The sequence below is a fragment of the Mauremys mutica genome, chromosome 6 (assembly GCF_020497125.1).
Source record: "Mauremys mutica isolate MM-2020 ecotype Southern chromosome 6, ASM2049712v1, whole genome shotgun sequence".
NCBI classification, from domain to species: Eukaryota; Metazoa; Chordata; order Testudines; family Geoemydidae; genus Mauremys; species Mauremys mutica.
The window spans coordinates 33,863,567-33,882,279 of record NC_059077.1 but is presented as its reverse complement, the minus strand read 5'-3'; the positions used below and the strand labels follow the sequence as shown (position 1 = coordinate 33,882,279).

At 47.2% G+C, this 18,713-nt stretch overlaps 1 long non-coding RNA gene across 1 annotated transcript in view; it reads left to right on the top strand.

Annotated features, from left to right (window-relative positions):
- LOC123372293 overlaps nucleotides 1–18,713 on the top strand; it is a 49,289-nt gene that overhangs the window by 8,206 nt on the left and 22,370 nt on the right. The gene's annotated exons all lie outside the window — the stretch shown is intronic.

Genomic DNA, 18,713 nt, shown 5'->3' with positions numbered 1-18,713 from the left:
ATGATTCATAGTCCAGGGGTGGCCAAACTGCAACTTGTGCGCCACATGCAGCTCTTTTACAGTTAAAGTGCGGCTCGCAGAGCCCTGCAGGCTCCCCTCATTCTCTGCCTACCAGACTGTTGGGAAGGAGGCATGGGGCTTCTGCCCTACGGCAGGCTCGTAGGGTTTGGGGTTTCTGTGAGAGATAACTGGTGCCTGCTGAGAGGGGGGGGGCACAATTTAAAGATTCTCCCTCCCCCAGCAGCTTGAGTCATGGCCCCCCAAGGGGCACATCCCCCCTCCGCCTCCCTTACCGTCAGCAGCCCGTCCCTGCAGCTCCCAAGTGTTAGTTCTGCCTGGAGAGGCAGAGGCAAACTGCTGGGAGCTGCAGGGAGGGCCGGCTGCTTTAGCTCCAAGGGGAGAGGCAGCAACAAAAGCAGTGGCTCACCCTACAGCTTCCAGCTGTTTGCCCCTGCCTCGGCCACAGCTCCCAGCTTGACAGCTCCAGCAGCTGCCATGCAGGGAGGGGGCCTGGCCGCACTATGTGACAGCCGTGACAGCAAACCCTGGCAAAAATCTGGGGGGGACACATGACCCCACGTGCCTCCCTCCACATGTCAGCCCCAGCTTCCTCCAAGCTGGGAGAGTGGTTGTGGCGCTTCAGTCCCATGGGGCATGCCTGCCAGGGCCCAGGGGTTCAGCAGGAGCAGGGCTGGAACCCCGAGCCCCAGCAGGCACGCCCTGGCTCTCGAACTTCTGAAGATTGTCGTATGCAGCTCGGACGGTCAGTACATTTGGCCACCCCTGCTATCATCCAATTAATGGGCTTTGGGTCTGGCCCCAATTGACAAAACACCACTAATTCTTTCCTTATTCTGAGCCAAGGCTTACTCAGGAATAGTTCTAGTGAAATCAGTCCTACTCACGTGAGTAAGGTGCTAGGATTTGGCCCTCATATTTATTCACAGTCTACATTAGCAAGTAATAATATATAATGTATTGTTTAATGTGCAACAATCCATTCAGTATGAACCACTCTAGGACTGGCTTTTGTCTTTTGGCTGTTCTCAGAATCACACAATATTGAAGTGAGAAAGAACAGAGCATTAGCAACTGTGTATTTTTTGTTGCTCCAGACTAAACAAAAAAAGAAAAGCATTTAATCATATTCAGATGAAAAGGTTTAGCAGTTCTATTCTGAGCCTCAAATATTGCTAAAAGGATGTAGTTTAAAAAGTTCAAACATGTTTGAGTTTGGAATCCCCTGACTATTTACCTTAGCAGCACATCTTGTTGGTTCCTCAGTGGGTGACAATTAAACAATATTGAGGAATGAGTTTGTTGGAATCCAAACAATAAGTGTTTCCTTTAAAGAGCAATTGGTTCTTTCCAAATAGTTACGTTAATTACAAGTCTCAAGTATTTTAGATGATGTTATGAAAAGACGTTTTACTGTGAGAAAGTTATTAGGTTTTGTTTTTCCTTTCAAGCTAATCATAAAATGTTGGCAAATGTGTGGCATTATTACAGCAACTCTCTCTAAGTATATTTGGAAATGGAATTAATTCATTCACCATCTCATTTATTACCTTATATAGAGGAAGTCTTTTATCTCTTCAATTTTTGTTTATCACAGTTATTTATTCTTTAATCTTATCACTTTAAAAGTGTTTTTTCCTGTGTCTGGTGCCTTGCTGACAAGATTTCCAAGCTTAATTCTCCTTCCCTTTTAAAATTTACGAGAATAAACCAGAGTGTCTTAATCTAAAAAGCTCTGGGGCAGATCCTCACATAACGTCAATGTTGAAGTCAATGGAGCTATGAGCACCTGCCCCACTGGCTCTGCAGAGTTAGCACAGCAGTGGGTCTGTTGGACTTTCCTAATGCATTATTCCAGTTGCCACTTTGTTCTCTAATGTGAGTGCTGGGTTTATCTATCTTGCTGATAAGAAACCAAAATTAATGCACATACCGCTTCCTACCTTGGCTAAATGGGAATGTGATTCACCTCCCAGCGGAAAGAACACATTTTCCCTTTCCACAGGAAACCCAAAGTCTGTTAACTTTGAAGTTACCACAGGCCACCAGCCTTTCTTAAGATACATGATGAAGAAAAAAATACAATTCTCAAATTCTGCAGTTCTTTACTACTTGATGGATATTTACAGGAGTAAAATAGGAAGCCACCCACCTCAAGTATCACTGCTCTGAACCCAGAAGCGATTAAAAGTCGTTAGCCACCTCACACGGCTATTCCATGGCCTGTGTGCAATGACTTGGGGGTTTCTGGCTATTTCCTGGTGGACAAGGGTCTACTTTACAAATCCACCATCTTGGCAGTCTCAGCAGAGATACCAAGGGTTAAATGGACACTGCAAAATGGTAACATCTCCCTCACGTTGTTCTCCCAAGCCAAGTTAGAAACACGTCGACGGGGCAGTCCCGACCAGATGTTGCTACACTGCTCCTCTATCCCCGTGTATGCATAAAGGTCTTCAGCTTCCAAAGCTGTCATTCCAGAGCTTTTAATGAGCACTAAGTTCTGCCAAAGCAAAAATAAATAAGTAAAATAAAATACAAAGGATCAGCATGTGAGGTTGAAGTAGAACAGATAACATATTAGAAAACTCACCACCAGTGTGATAATGTACTTGCATCATTTGTAATGAAAGCATTCTGAAATGGAGAACTCATCCTGTAACTCACATTGGTCTCATCCAGCTAGGTAAAACGGATTTCAGAAAAATATAATTTTTCTACTTCTTCTGCTGTTAATCAATAGCAAATATTGAAGAGGAGTTCTCATTGGCTCAGCCTCCCCTTGGTTCAGAGATGTGGCTTGTGGCCATAACTATCAACAACACCAACCTGTAAGATAACTCTCTGTACCCAATTGTTTGTAATCTGTTCATGCAGTTTCATTCTGAACATTTTTTCTTTAATTGTTTGGCAAGAGTTTTCAGTACCAGTAGTTCTTAACTGTACAGCTGCTGATCTTTGATTTGAGGCTCTTAAGCACGACTATCATGCAAACAATAGCAATCTGCTAAATGTGCTTAAAGAATAGTAAATTACATTAACACATCTGTTCCTTGTGGTAACTGAAATCAAAACTGTGCTGCTAATCAGACTGTTTGTACCGTTGCAGGGTTTCTAGAACTCTGGATGTAAAAACATGGAGAACCTGTGAGAAATTTCCTTAACTGGATTTCATAGCATTCAGAACCTTTAATACACCGCGATATGCACAGCTCTTGTTTCATTGCACAGAGAGCTTAGACTAGACCTGGGAGAACTTCAGTTTATGCCAGAGATCTGAATGTGCCTGCCTCAAATTAAGACACAGTGCAGAATCATCTCACACTGGAAGCAGAAGTCTCATTTTAACAACACTGACATTGCCCTGAAGAACGCTGGTAGTCTCGTATGAGTTAGCTGTAGCAGTAGGCAAACTGCTGCTCATTCAGTGAAGTTTTCTGTCTGTTGTCTGCTATACAAAGATCGTGATTTGTAAAGGTATAGCTTCTTCTTGGACCAGTGGCTACTGTAGGTTTTGGTGTGTATCTGCAGAATAGTTATAGGGCTGAGGATGTTAGGGAGATTCCCAAACCTGAGCCGTCCTTCATAGGTGACAAATCTGAGGAATTGTCACAGATTGAAGTGTCACTAGAGGAGGTTTTGGAATTAATTGATAAACTTAACAGTAACAAGTCACCGGGACCAGATGTCATTCACCCAAGAGTTCTGAAAGAACTCAAATGTGAAATTGCGGAACTATTAACTATGGTTTGTAACCTGTCCTTTAAATCGGTGTGGTGCAGGGGTGGGAAGAGTCGGGGCAGGAGCAGGGCCAGGGCAGGGTCGAGCAACCACTGGGCACAGGGGAAGTCGGTGCCTATGTCTGGATCCTTTCCAGTTTTCTCTACATCTTTCTATACATTGGTGCCCAAAACTGGCACCACAGTACTCCAGCTCAGGCCTAACCAGTGTCAAGTAGAGCAGTACTTTCCCCTCCTGTGACTTGCATGCTATGCCTCTGTTAATGCAACCTAAAATTGCATTTGCTTTTTTTGCAACAACATCGCATTGCTGACTCATGTTGAGGTTTCAATCCACTACAACTCCCAGATCCTTCTCAGCAATGCAGCTGCCAACCCAGTTTCCCCCCCATTCTGTATTTGTGCATTTGGTTTTTCTTCCCTAAGTGGAGCACCTCACATTTGTCTTTGTTGAATGTCATTTGTTGTCTATAGCCCAGTTCTCCAATTTATCTGAATTTTAGCTCTATCCTCCAAAGTATTGGCAACCCCCCCTAGCTTTGTGTCATCTGCAGACTTGATCAGTATGCTCTCTATATCTACATCCACGTCAACACGTTAACCAACACTGGACCCAGAACAGGTCCCTGTGGAACCCCACTTGAGACCTCCCTCCAATCCGATATCATTCCAATAATAGTTAGGCAAGTAACCAGTCTTGTATTGGCTGTGGTGCAGAAGGGTAAGACAGTATAGGCAGTCAAAAGAGTCGGGAGAGAGCCTGATGAGATCACAGTGACAGGCCAGGAAGGTGACCCTAGCAGCAGTGTTTATATTTGAATGGACCTGCCACCCCATCTATTGTACATACATGAATACAAAACCAAACACACCATAAAATGCATGTTGTCCGCCTGCATGCTAGCTGTAATATGTAATAAATGAATCACACTCCTTCATTATCTTGCCTTTTTTAGGTATCAAGCAGTGTAAGAGTTATATTATTCATCTGGTGTCCAGCTCTGCGAGGTGCTAAGAATCCTAAACCTCGGTTGTCTTTCATGGAAACTGAGGGTACTCATCTCCTCACAGGATTGGACCACCTCCTTTCCCTGCAGGGCCCTTGAAGCTGACAGTTTCTGGCCAGACTTTCTTGGGAGTAGGTTCTTGGCTTGGTGACATTCATATAGTTACAAGGCAAATAGAGTTGTTACTTGTAAAGATGATCTTTCTCCCCCTCCTTTTTGTGAAAAAGTCAAAGACAAAGAGGAATGGAGCTTGCTTACTTACATATGTCCAGGTGACAAATTGCCCTCACTTTAGCTGTGAAATAAGATTGCCCCTCCCCGTCCCCCTCCGCAAAGTACTGTTTGAGGACGAGCCCTTGTACTTCTTTTGCCATGGTTACTACATACTTGAAATATGATGATCTCTCATTTTCTACTTAATTACAAGGTGCTTTCAATGCCCATCTTTAAATAGGTTATCTATAGTCAAACAATTAACCAGGCAGGCCACAGCTGAGGGGAATTAGGTGGTGTAAGTAATCCCCAGAATGAATAATGATGGATCCCAGGAGAGGAAAAACAGGCAGGGATAAAGATAGGAAGTTGGTAGCCGACAGGAGCTGCAGGGAAGTAGTCTGCTGTCACTCCCAGGGAGAAGGGAGGTGTGTTGGGGACACAGAGGCAAGTAGCCTACTGTTACTCCCCAGGAGGAGGGATTTTTGGGGCTGGCAAACCCAGAGAAGGTGGGAGGGCCATAAGGTTAGGAAAAGCTCCGGGAAAAGGCAGTAAGGTCTGGGATGGAACAGACATTGGCTGTTGACTAGATAGTACCAGATCTGGAGTTGTCATAGAGGGTGGACTGGGTTCCCCAACAAGCTACTGGGGAAGTGGCACTGGCTGGGCAGTGAATGGGAAGGTTGCCAGAGCTAGTCCGTAAGAAGAGACCTTGATACCCCGGAAGGGGAGGACATGTGATTTGGCTGTAGGGCTAAGCCATGAACGCAGAATATTCTGCCTTACCAAGAGCCAGGAAGAGAAGACAGACTGTGCAGTGAGAAATGGGAAGGAGGTGGGAGACCTAGAACCAGCTAGTCCCGAGAGCAGCCAGGAAGAGATGCCACTAGTGGTGAACTGACCTCCATGACAGACCTATAAACATAAATGCTTAGTTGCATTCTACCAGCTTTGGCCCCGTACTTTTTGCGTATGCACTGCTGCTTGTAACATTCTGACTGGGTTTACACTAGGAACTTTTGCTGGCAGAGTAATGGTGAGTAGGGGTGTGATTTTTTTTTCCTCTCTGACATTTCTATACCAGCATAAGCCCTTGTGTAGAGATGGTTATACTGGCATAAAAGTATCTTGCTCAGAGGGCCAGTATAAGCTATACTGCCAAAAGTACATTTTTGCCAGTATAAACTGCATTTACATTCAAAGGATTTGCTGGTATAGGATTTGCTGGTAGATCAGTATAATGATACTGGCAAACATTTTCTAGTGTAGATTAGGCTTTCTAAGGAGTTTAATTGGTTTCAGTGAGCCCAGGATACTGTGGATGGAAAGAATGTTCTTCCATAACATCCATTTCCTTTTTATTAATAATAATAATGTTGCCTCTTTTCAACCTGGGTAGCTAGTCAAAGTTGGGGGCCTATTTTGGAGCAGAAGCTTGGATTCTGGTATTTTCTTTGATGCAGTCTTAATTACAAAGTCCTGCTTTTCTGAATGCAGGAGGAACTAAAACCATGTCAGATCTTCCTTGCTTACAGCCCCACGCTGCTTTAGCCCCAACAGACCCAAAAACTCTCTCTAGACTTCTCCCATGGTCATGTTGTGCTTGCAGGCTGCTGCTTGGCATTCTTGCCGTCTTCAGAGTACACCTCCCCACCCCAATGCCTGGTCATCAGAACAACACCCAGTGGAACCCTCAGCTCACGTGCTAGTTTCTTAGCAGTTTCTGCTAGGCCTTGTTTTAGGTGTGTCCCCTTAGCTGCCTCTTACAGCTATCTTAAATGAAGGGCACATTCACAAATCAGTTTCAATGAGGTTTTAACTCAGCCTGTAACAAGGTTTAATGCTGCTCATAATACTAAAACAAATGAGCAACATAATAAGACCATTTTCAGACTTAAGTGCAACTTAGAGTAAGTATAACAAATCTACAGGATATATGTATCTTTGAGGGAACTGAGTGGGCAAGAGAGACTGACATTATATTAAAATATATAGCAAACGTGTATTTATATTAGGCCTGAATCTGCCCAACTTCCTGAGTAATCCCATTGGTTCAGTAGGATTATTTACAGAATACAATACTATTCAGCATGAATAATGGGGGCACAGCTGGGTCTTTATTTGTATGTGTTGTGTATGTTTAGTGGACATGAAGCATTGCTTTGTGGTACTCCTGACTCTGCTGCTAGCTTTCTAAGTGGCCTTGGGCACTTTACTTCACCCTTCTATAGCTCAGTTTCCTGCAAAACCGAAGACAATATTTATCTACATCATCACAGTTGTGAGGCTAAATTCCTGCTTGTTTGTGAAGCACCTTTAGCTCATCAGCTGAAAGGTACAACAGAGAAGAGTGAAGCATTATAAAGTACATTTAACACAGAGAACATCAATGTCCCACAAGATGGTGGGAACAAAGCTGTATCTCATGGCACAGGAGGGCTTTTTCTTGACTGTCACGTTATAAAGAAAGTCTCCCAGATGAACTAATGTTGTTTCAAACATAAAAATATGTGGGTAACTTATTCTACTCTGGAGATTGTGTTATAGTCATAGTGGCTTTATCATAAGTAGGGCTGGGAGAATAGTAATACATTTGTAAACATCTGGGAGACTTCTAATTAGAGTTTTGCTTTGACCACATTTGCACCTCACCTTTCTCTCTTTGCAAACATTGGTGTGAATGATGTTTTGTTAGTGCAAAGTGAATTTCAGGCCAGTCACCAAGATTAGTTTAGTCAAACAAACAAAACAAGTGTCATGATACAACAAAATTTGTTTTGGGCTGAGCATCTTATGTGCCTCAAAACCACCCTCAGACCTAGATGAATAAAATGATGGTAAACTGTCCATTTTGTCTTCCCTCAGACTCCTTCTGGATAGAATGACCTTATCTTCCTGATTCAGCAAACTGAAATTCCCTCTTTGTCTTGTCTCCTATATCCTTTGTCCCTTTTATGTTATGTCCCAATGTCCCTCATTATTTCATAATCTCCCCCATCAAGCTAGCCCACCAGACTGTTGCAGCATTGTTTCTTCTAAAGACAGTATTTAGAAATTGTTTGTAAAAGTTATTTTTGGCACAAGCCCATACAAAGCAACTGTAATTGCCACTTCTCCAAATTCCGGGGGGGCTCTTGGGACTTTGTCAGAATACTGGAAAATAAAGCTAATGCAGCTGTTCTCTGGAAAAACCACCACCAACTTGTTGGAGGTTCCATAACTTCTTCACTTATGGGCAGGGGTGAAAGTAACTGAAAGGACTTACCAGTACGCCGGAGTCCTGAGTTGGGGCGTGGCCTCAACCAGAAGATGTGGGGCCTTTAAAGATTTAAAGGCCCTGGGGCTCTGGCAGTGGCTGTAGCCTTTAAGTCACCCGGAGCTACCAGCTGCAGAGGCGGCTGGGAGCCCCGGAGCTGTGGGGCAAAATAAAGGGCCTGGGGCTCCGACCGCCGCGGAGCTCTGGGCCTTTTAAATCCCCGCCTGAGCCTTGCTGCTGGGCTCCAGTGTGGATTTAAAGGGCCAGAGGCCCTGGCTGCTGTGGGGAGCCCTGGGCCCTTTAAAGCGCTGCCCATGCCCCGCTGCCGGAGCTTCGGCGATGATTTAAAGGGCCTGGGGCTCTCCGCAGTGGCCAGCCCTTTTACATTCCCGCTCGATCCCAGCAGCTGGGCTCCGGTGGTGATTTAAAGGGCCAGAGGCTCTGGCCACTGTGGGGAGCCCCGGGCCCGTGATTTAAAGGGCCTGGGGCTTCCTGCAGCGGCTGGAGCTCTGGGCCCTTTACATTCCCACCCAAACCCAGCAGCCGGGCTCCAGCGGTGATTTAAAGGGTCTGGGGCTCCCCGCAGCGGCAGGAGCCCCGGGCCTTTTAAATCCATGCCTGAGCCCGGCTGCTGGGCTCCGGTGGGGATGTAAAGGGCCAGAGGCTCCGGCCGCTGTGGGGAGCCCTGAGCCCTTTAAACCTCTGCCCAAGCCCCGCTGATGGAGCTCTGGCAGCGGCGCTTTAAAGGGCCCGGGGCTTCCTGCAGCGGCTGGCGCTCCGGGCCCTTTAAATCCCCACCCGAGCCTGGCTGCCGAAGCTCCGGCGGTGATTTAAATGGCCCGGGGCTCCCCGCAGTGGCTGGAGCCCTGGGCCCTTTAAATCACAGCTGGGGAAGCCGGTCCAGTCCGGCACGACATACCAGCTCTTGCCGGTACACTGTACCGGCCCGGACCGGCTTACTTTCGCCTCTGCTTATGGGCTCATCCTTCTGTACATCTTTGTGAAATGCCCATTATCCCTGCTGATGTCCAGGATTCTTGAAGATCATATTTGTCCATTCACTTATGGAGGCAGTATAGCAAAGATTGTACCAGCTTTGACATTCTACCATGTATCCACTTTTGAAAAGGAAATGAGTGCTGAATATGGCCCATTATATCTGTACAGCACGTGCAACTGCAAGTATATTTATCAAGAGATTGGGCCAGGTTCTGATCTCTTGCTGAAGTAGGTCCTAAATAAAGCTAGTTGGGCATTTTCCAACAACATATTTTTGTCAGAAAATACTGATTTATTGAAACCAAAACTGTTCATGGAAAATGATCATTTCAATGAATATCCTGATTTGAATTTTTTTGAGGAAAAATAAGTTTTGTCCCATTTTGACATTTTCAAATGAAAAGTTTCAGGTTTTTTGGTTCACAGGTGACTGCTTCAAAATTATAATCAATTTTTACTAAAAAGATTAAAATTAAATGATTTGAAATATTTATTGGGGATTATAGGTGTTGACTCAATCCAATTTTTTGTGACAGGGGGTGGGGAGAGGGTAGGAAGGGAGGTTTTTGAGATTTTTACTTAGTTTTCTAGATTTCAAAAAATAAATAAATCCTGGGATGGGGAAACCATTCCCATACAGTTCTTATCCTGATTAACTCCACACAACTCAGCTGAATAACTGCATTTACACTGGTGTATCAGTGCAAGAAGAATTTGGCCAGTTTGAATTCTAAATACAATTTAATACAATTGTTGACTTTCTGGAACCATGTCACATAGAACTGGCTAGGCTTGCTGTTGCCTGGACATTATCTCTAGCAATTAAAACCCTTATATTGGTGAGAGCAGCTGTGTCATAGTGCCACCCCCACTGAAGTGCCTTTCTGCTGCAGGCCATGGCATGACAGGTAAACCTGCCTCATTTTCCCTCCTTCAGAGTCCCCAGTAAATTCAAATGAGCTTTCTTGCCTCAATAATACCCCTCCTTGGGTCAATTTATTACCAAAACATAGTGTAAATCCAAAAACATAATCCAAAGTCCATTTCCCAGCCCAGTGCAACCAGTCATTAAAGCTCAAGACATCTCATCCCTCGATGCTCCACATAACAGCGCCTTCACCCATCCTGGGACTCTGTCAGTCTTCTCCTCTTCTTGTACCAGAACAGCCATCCTAGCCCTTCCAACTGGAATGCAACCCTGCTCTTCCCACCAGGAACTCCCACAGCCAGGGGCGGCTCTATGTTTTTTGCCGCCCCAAGCACGCACGGCAGTCAGGCAGCCTTCGGTGGCGTTTCTGCGGGAGGTCCGCTGGTAACGCAGCTTCGGCGGCGGTTCTGCAGGTGATCTGCTGGTCCTGCGCCTTCAGGGTACCCACCGCTGAATTGCCGCCAAAGCTGTGGGACCAGCAGAACTCCCGCAGAAATGCCGCTGTAGGCTCCCTGACTGCCGCCCTCAAGACGACCGGCACGCCGCCCCCCGCAGCTTGCCACCCCAGGCTCGTGCTTGCTGCGCTGGTGCCTGGAGCCACCCCTCTACTGGGTGATCATCCCACAGCTCTTCTACTGGGATATCTTCTACCCCACAGCTCTTCTACTGGGAGATCATCTTTGTCTGGGAAGCAACCCTGACTCTTCCTGGCCCTCTCATGGTTCCTCTGGGTTCAGCTCTCTGGCCTTGGAGATGTCAGTGGATCAGCCCCTTTTCTGGTCCCCTGCCTTCAGCCTTCGGCTCCAACTTTCCAGCTTAGAGGCAGGAGGCAACTCCCTCTGCTGCTCTTCTTGCCTTCAGTGCTGTTGCTCTGAGGCTCTGGCTTGGGGATGTCAGCCAGCAAACCTCTCTTGCTACTCTCCTTGCCTTTCAGCCTTCCCTTGGGAAACACCTTCTGCCTCCTTCCAGGACTTTCCACAGTTCCCTGGTGCCTGACAGCTCTTATCTGCCCCTGACTCCCACTCAGATGCACCAGGTCTCTTTTCTGCTCGACGCCCAGGTGTCCTCTTAGTTGGCCAAATTAGAGAGTGCTGATAAGGCACAGGCGCAATGGCCCTACTCCCTCTTAAAAGGAAAGTATCACCCTTTGACAAGCTGCTTTTAAAAAAATAAGGAGCTGGTGTGAAGTGGTCCCTAACATGTGATGGTGCATGTGGAACTGTGCTTGTCTCCTCTGTTATTTGAGAATAAATATACAATTTGGAATCCAGCTAGAGTCTCTGAAATGTAAATACATTGAGGTACATTAAGAAAGATACAAATAGGTTTACACAATTAATAGTTATAATAAAATTAGACTGGCTCTGATAATGTAAATGTTTTGAAGTCCCATCAAAACACAGTTGGCTTGTCAAGTTTGATGCTGTGAACAGAAAGCATTTTGGGAAAACAAAGATAGAGGCTCCCTATTTATCTGAATGCTGACATCTTTCCTTAGACAAGTTAATGGGACTGGACCACCCATGAGCTTAGAAAGTCAGAGTTTAAAAGTCCATTATTTTAAACTAAATACAAAATCCCTTGAAGCCTTGTTCATGTTTATGTTAACACTATACTTCCTTATAGTTCCTTACCCTTCACTTTTTTAAACATTCAGCACATGGGGAAAATGACAGTCGTTGGTATCTGCATCATTGATGAAGATGAGGTATTGTCTGACCATGGAGGGATAGCATTAAAATTCAGTATCAGTAAAACTGATCCTACAATATGTTTACACTCAGTTCCTCAAAGGTGGTTAGGTGCCCATTGAGAGGTAGGCAGCTTTGAGGAACTGGGCCTTAGTGTCTCCTCTGACTTTGTGTCTAATCTTGTAAGGTTCTGAGTGCCTTTTCAACTCCCAGTTAAGGAAGTGGAGCATGTTTGACCCTCGGTGGTTAGAATCAATGCCATGTACAGTACAGAGAGAACACAATTTTTATTGAAATCCATTTAAATCTCCCATTAGAGAGTTAATGTAAAACAATCAGATCTGAATGAAGTATGGCTTCACAATACAAGTATGTTTGACCACTGCAAAAAGTGCTGCTGTTGGCTGATCAGATCAGTGGTTGTCATGGGGTGACCCTCTCCAGCACATGCCCTTGTGGGCCTGCAGGTGCATTGCACTCAGCACCCCTTGGGTCCTTTCAGACAGTTACCCAGACTAGATTAGTTCAGCTCCCCCTTTTGTCGAGTCTGGTTTCTTCACTCATTGTACAGAGGTAGGGTTGCCAGCATCTGGTTTTCAACTGGAATGCCAGGTCGAAAAGGGACCCTCGTGGCTCCAGTCAGTACCGCTGACTGGGCTGTTAAAAAGTCCAGTCAGCAGCACAGCGGTACTAAGGCAGGCTCTCTGCGCAGCCTCTGGAAGTGGCCAGCATGTCCAGCTCCTAGGCGCAGGGGTGGCCGCTGAGGCTCTGCATGCTGCCCTCCACCCCGAGTGCCAACTCTGCAGCTTCCATTGGCCAGGAACCATGGCCAATGGGATCTGCAGGGTGGCGCCTGCAGCCAGGGGCAGCGTGCAGATCCACCTGGCCACCCCTGCATCTAGGGGGCGCAGGGACATGCTGGCCACTTCCGGAAGCCGCCTGAGGTAAGCGCTGCCTGGTCGGAGCCCACGCTCCCTCCCGCACTCCAACCCCCTCCCCAGCCTGGAGCCCTCTCCTGCACCCAAACTCCCTCCCAGAACTCCCCCCCCGCACCTCCTCCCATGTTCCAACATCCTGCCGCAGCCTGGAGCCCCTCCTGCACCCCAATCCCTTCATCCCCAGTCCCATCCCAGAGCCCACACCCCCTCCCACACCCCAATGCCCTGCCCCAGCTCAGAACCCCTTTCTGCACCCAAACTCCCTCCCAGAGCCCACACCCCCTGCCGCACTCCAAACCCCTTGGTCCAGAGCCCCCTCCTGCACCCCAAACTCCTCATCCCCCTGCCTCAAACCAGGTCCTGCACCCGCAGCTGAAGCCCGCACCCCCTCCCGCACTCCACACCCCAACCCCCTGCCCCAGCCTGGAGCCCCTTCCCACATCTGAACCCCTCAACTCCAGCCCGGAGCCGCCTCCTACACCTTAAACCCCTCATCCCTGACACCACTCCAGAGCCTTCACCTTCAGCCGGAGCTATCACCCACTCCCGCACCCTAACCCCCCGCACCCCAGCCTGGTGAAAATGATTGAGGGTGGGGGAGAGGAGCGACAGAGGGAGGGGAGATGGAGTGAGTGGGGGTGGGGACTTGGAGAAGGGGCAGGGCAGGGGCGGGGCCTCAGGAAAGGGGCGAGACAGGGCAGGGGACAGTGTAAGGGTGTTCGGTTTTCTGCACTCAGAAAGTTGGCAACCCTAGAATAACTCACTTATTTAGCCACTCAAGTTCATTCCCACTTTGGGTCCATGTAAGAATCCTTGTTAGTTTCCTTCCCATGTTCAGGAGGCCCCAGGCCTCCTCCTGGAGTTGGGCTGCACTTCAGGCATCTTCTCCTTAAGACAGGAGTCTCCTGACTCTCCTCTGTGCAGCTGGAGTTGTACTTTTAGGCCAGTTGTAGCGCCTCGGGCAGCTTCTCCTCCAGCTGGCTGTTTTCTCAATCAGTCCTTCCACCCTTTCGCTGGGAGCGTTCAGCAGGCAGACCTTCCCCTACTGCTGTCTTCTCCTGGCTAACTCAGGGCCTGTCCACAGTGCACCAAGCAAACAAAACAAAACAAAAACATTACAACTGTGAGTCTCAAAGCCCAGGTCTACAGATTTGGACTCATGCTACAGTGCTCAAAATAGCTGTGTAGAAGTTCTTGGTCAGGCTCTGAAGCCCACGCCTTCCCTAGCCTCTAAGGCTCACTGCTGTGGGTTTGTTTTGGTTTTTGTTTTTTTGCGGTGCAGACGTGCACTCATGACCCTGCAGTATCTGCAGGCATTTGCCCCTGCTATGCGGGAGGAGGCACCATTTATGTTGGTTCCCTTCTCCCAGCTCATTCCCAATTGGTTGGAAGGCAGGGGAGGTGGGCACCTTGACTACCCTGCCTGCAAGGCTGCTGGCCCCAGGCCCTTAAAGATACAGCGACAGGATTTCCTTCCAAGCACCATTCATTCCCAGGATCACGTCCTCCTTCTCCACGTCCCCTTAAGTCCTTATATTGGACCTTTCAAACCTTCAATGGGCCATGCCACGTGCCAAGATGGGCTGACCACTAGGCGCTACTGCTTTTATGGGGCAGACTATTCTACCACAGTGGCCTATCATGTTAATGGCTGGTGGCTATCAGTAATGTTATTGTGTTGAAGCTTTACTCCTGTAGAATTAATTGAGTGCCTCACTGTAAGAATCTACACCATGGGACTGATTTCAAGAAGGGCTGAGCACTTACTGTTTGTGTTGAATTAATTTGGATTGGGGGCAGATCAGTAACTTTTGAAATTCAAGCCCCATAGTTATTTCTCCAGCCTTCTCAGCTCAGCCCCTTTCACAATCACTGCATCTAGAAAACAAAATAAAAACGGAGAGAAATGAGTTCTTCAGAACATATTCTTCAAACATATATTAATTTCTAAAAATGTACAAACTCTTAAAAGTGCTCCTTCTTGCTGTTTGTTTTTCAGTCTCTCAGTGCTCCCTTGGCAGCTACACACAAGAGCAGCACATCAGTGGGGATAGCCACCTCTCCATGTTCTTTTTTTTTTCTGGTCCTGAAACTGCCTCTTTTTTAGGCCCAGTGCCCCCAATGCACACCCTGCCCTCTGCCTCAGTGATGTCTGAGGAAGGTTTTAGGATAACTTTTTTTATCTGACCAACCCCAATGACTTACAAAGTAAACTCAGGTTTCAGAGGGGTAGTCGTGTTAGTCTGTATCAGTAAAAATAACGAGGAGTCCTTGTGGCACCTTAGAGACTAACAACTGTATTTGGGCATAAGCTCTCGTGGGCTATAACCCCCTTCATCAGATGCATGGAGTGGAAAATACAGTAAGCAGATATAAATATACAGCAGATGAAAAGATGGGAGTTGCCTTACCAAGTTGGGGGGTCAGTGCTAACAAGGCCAATTCAGTTAGGGTGGATGTGGCCCATTCCCAACAGTTGACAAGCAGGGGTGAATATCAACAGAGGGAAAATTACTTTTTGTAGTGACCCAGCCACTCCCAGTCTTTATTCAGGCCTAATTTGATGGGGTCAAGTTTGCAAATTAGTTCCAGTTCTTCCGTTTCTCGTTGAAGTCTGTTTTTGAAGTTTTTTTGTTGAAGAATGGCCACTTTTAAATCTGTTATTGAGTGTCCAGGGAGATTGAAGTGCCCTCCTACTGGTTTTTGAATGTTACAATACTTGATGTCTGATTTATGTCCATTTATTCTTTTGCATAGAGACTGTCCGATTTGGCTAAGGTACATGGCAGAGGAGCATTGCTGGCACATGATGGCATATATCACGTTGGTAGATGTGCATGTTAATGAGCCCCTGATGGTGTGGCTGATGTGGTTAGGTCCTATGATGGTGTAGACAGAGTTGATATGTGGACAGAGTTGGCAACAAGGTTTGTTGCAGGGGTTGGTTCCTGGGTTAGTGTTTCTGTTGTGTGGTGTGTAGTTGCTGGTGAGTATTTGCTTCAGGTTGGGGGGCTGTCTGTAAGTGAGGACTGGCCTGTCTCCCAAGGTCTGTGAGAGTGAGGGATTGTCCTTCAGGATAGGTTGTAGATCCTTGATGCGCCTGAAAGGTTTTAGTTGGGGCTGTAGGTGATGGCTAGTGGCATTCTGTTACTTTCTTTGTTAGGCCTGTCTTGTAGTAGGTGACTTCTGGGTACCCTTCTGGTTCTATCAATCTGTTTCTTCACTTCAGCAGGTGGGTATAGTAGTTTTAAGAATATGCTTGATAGAGATCCTGTAGGTGTTTGTCTCTGTCTGAGGGATAAGAGCAAATGCGGTTGTATCTCAGAGCTTGGCTGTAGACAATGGATCATGTGATGTGGTCTGGATGAAAGCTGGTGGCATGCAGGTAAGTATAGTGGTCAGTACATTTCCAGGATAGGGTGGTGTTTATGTGACCATCGCTTATTTGCATTATAGTGTCTAGAAAGTGGATCTCTTGTGTGGACTGGTCCAGGCTGAGGTTGATGGTGGGGTGGAAATTGTTGAAATCCTGGTGGAATTCCTCAAGGGCTTCTTTTCCATGGGTCCCGATGATGAAGATGTCATCAATGTAGCTCAAGTAGAGTAGGGGCACTAGGGGACGAGAGCTGAGGAAGCGTTGTTCTAAGTCAGCCATAAAAATGTTGGCATACTGTGAGGCCATGCGGGTACCCATAGCAGGGCCACTGACTTGAAGGTATAAATCATCCCCAAATCTGAAATAGTTGTAGGTGAAGACAAAGTAAACTCAGTACTGATGCTTCTTTAGCCTAGGCTGGCTGTAGTCTCTGTCTCAGTCTCTGCAGCTCATTCCTGTCTGTGAATCATACATGTCCCATTGACATGTAACTTTTTATAGACCCTCTTCTGCTCCATGCCTATGTCTAGACAGAAAACAAACCACCATGGATCTGTCTTTCCCATAGTTACCTGGCTAAGTCAGGGAATGGAGAAGGGAAAGCCACCAACGAAGGGGAGAGGAGGAAGCAAATAAGAAGGAATTTCCCCACAGACTGTAAAAATATATATGTATATAAAACATCCCAGAAGACTGCTCTTTCTGTTCATGCCTTACCCACACACATTCAGAATGGAGCAGTGTGATGGGGAGTGCTCTCCACACTGGCCCTTCAAGAGCTGAATTGGACCAGGTGGGCCCAGTCAGCTAATTAGGCTGCAATCAGGGTGGGGTCCTGCAGGTCTCTGCCCTGGGTCAGGTTCTGTTCAATATCTTCATCAATGATTTGGATGATAGCAGAGAGAATACAGTTATAAAGTTTGCAGCTGATACCAAGCTAGGAGGGATTGCAAGCTTTGGAGGACAGGATTAGAGTTCAAAATGATCTTGAGAAATGGTCTGAAATAAATAGGATGAAATTCAATAAGGAGAAATGCAACAAAAATTATTAAAGGTCTAGAAAACATGACCTATGAGGAAATATTGAAAAAATTGGGTTTCTTTAGTCTGGAGAAGAGAAGACTGAGGGGGGCCATAGCTGTCTTCAAGTACATAAAAGGTTGTTATAACGAGGAGGGTGATAAATTTTATCCACTGAGCACAGGACAAGAAGTGATGGGCTTAAATTTCAGCAAGGGAGATTTAGGTTAAACATTAGGAAAAACTTCCTAACTGGAAGGGCAGTTAAGCACTGAAACAAATTACGAGGGAGGTTGTGGAATCTTCATCTTTGGAGGTTTTTAAGAACAGGTTAGGCAAACACCTGTCAGGGGTGGTCTAGATCAGGGGTGGGCAAACTATGGCCCATGGGCCGGATCCAGCCTGCCAGCCATTTTAAGCTTGCCCTCGAGCTCCCGCTGGGGAGCGGGGTCTGGGGCTTGCCCTGCTCTGGTGCTCCAGCCGGGGAGCAGGGTTGGGGGCTGCTCCATGCTGCTTCCAAGCGCCGCCCCTGCAGCTCCCATTGGCCAGGAACTACAACCAATGGGAACTGCAGGAGTGGCATCTGCGGACGGGGCAGCGCGCAGAGCCACCTGGACACAGCTCCACATAGGAGCCGGAGTGGGGACATGGCCGTTGCTTCCAGGAGCCGCTTGAGGTAAGCGCTGCCCAGAGCCTGCACCCCTGAGCCTCTCCCCGTGCCCCACCCTCCCTGCTCCAGCCCCAGCCCCACTCCAGAGCCCGACCCCCAGCCGGAACCTGCACCCCTTCCTGCACCCCAACCCCCTGCCCCAGCCCTGATCCCCTTCTCACCTTCCAAACTCCTCGGTCCCAGCCCGGAGCACCCACTTCACCCCAAATTCCTCATCCCCAACCCCACTCCAGAGCTCCATCACCAGCCGGAGGCCCCTCCCCCACATTTACTCCCCCACCCCAGCCCGGAGCCCCCTCCCGCACCCTGAACTCCTCATTTCTGGCCCCACCCCAGAGCCTGCACTGTCAACCAGATCCCTCACCCCTGCCTGCATTCCAACCCCAATTTTGTGAGCATTCATGGCCCGCCATACAATTTCTATTCACAGATGTGGTCCTCGGGCCAAAAAGTTTGCTCACCTCTCGTCTAGATAATATTTAGTCCTGCCCCAGTGCAGGGGATTGGACTAGATGACCTTCTGAGTTCCTTTCTAGTCATACATTTTTATGATTCTATGAATGGGGCTGAAATAACTGTGTATGGGCAGCCTTAATTCTGGCACTTCCTAACTTTTCTGCATTTGACTTTGCAACCTTAGCTTTCTTTTAACATGACCTTTTTTTGTATGTAATACAGGATAGAGAATAGGGGGAGGACAACAGTGAAGTGTTCACATGAAATATTTATCTCATCAGCGCTATCTATATGCAGTAATGAGGGGCATAAAGCATCAATGTAAAGGACATTTAGTTAAACTTCAGAATGGGTGTCCACCCTCCCTGACACTTGTGATTCAGATCCATGGGAGCAAGGCC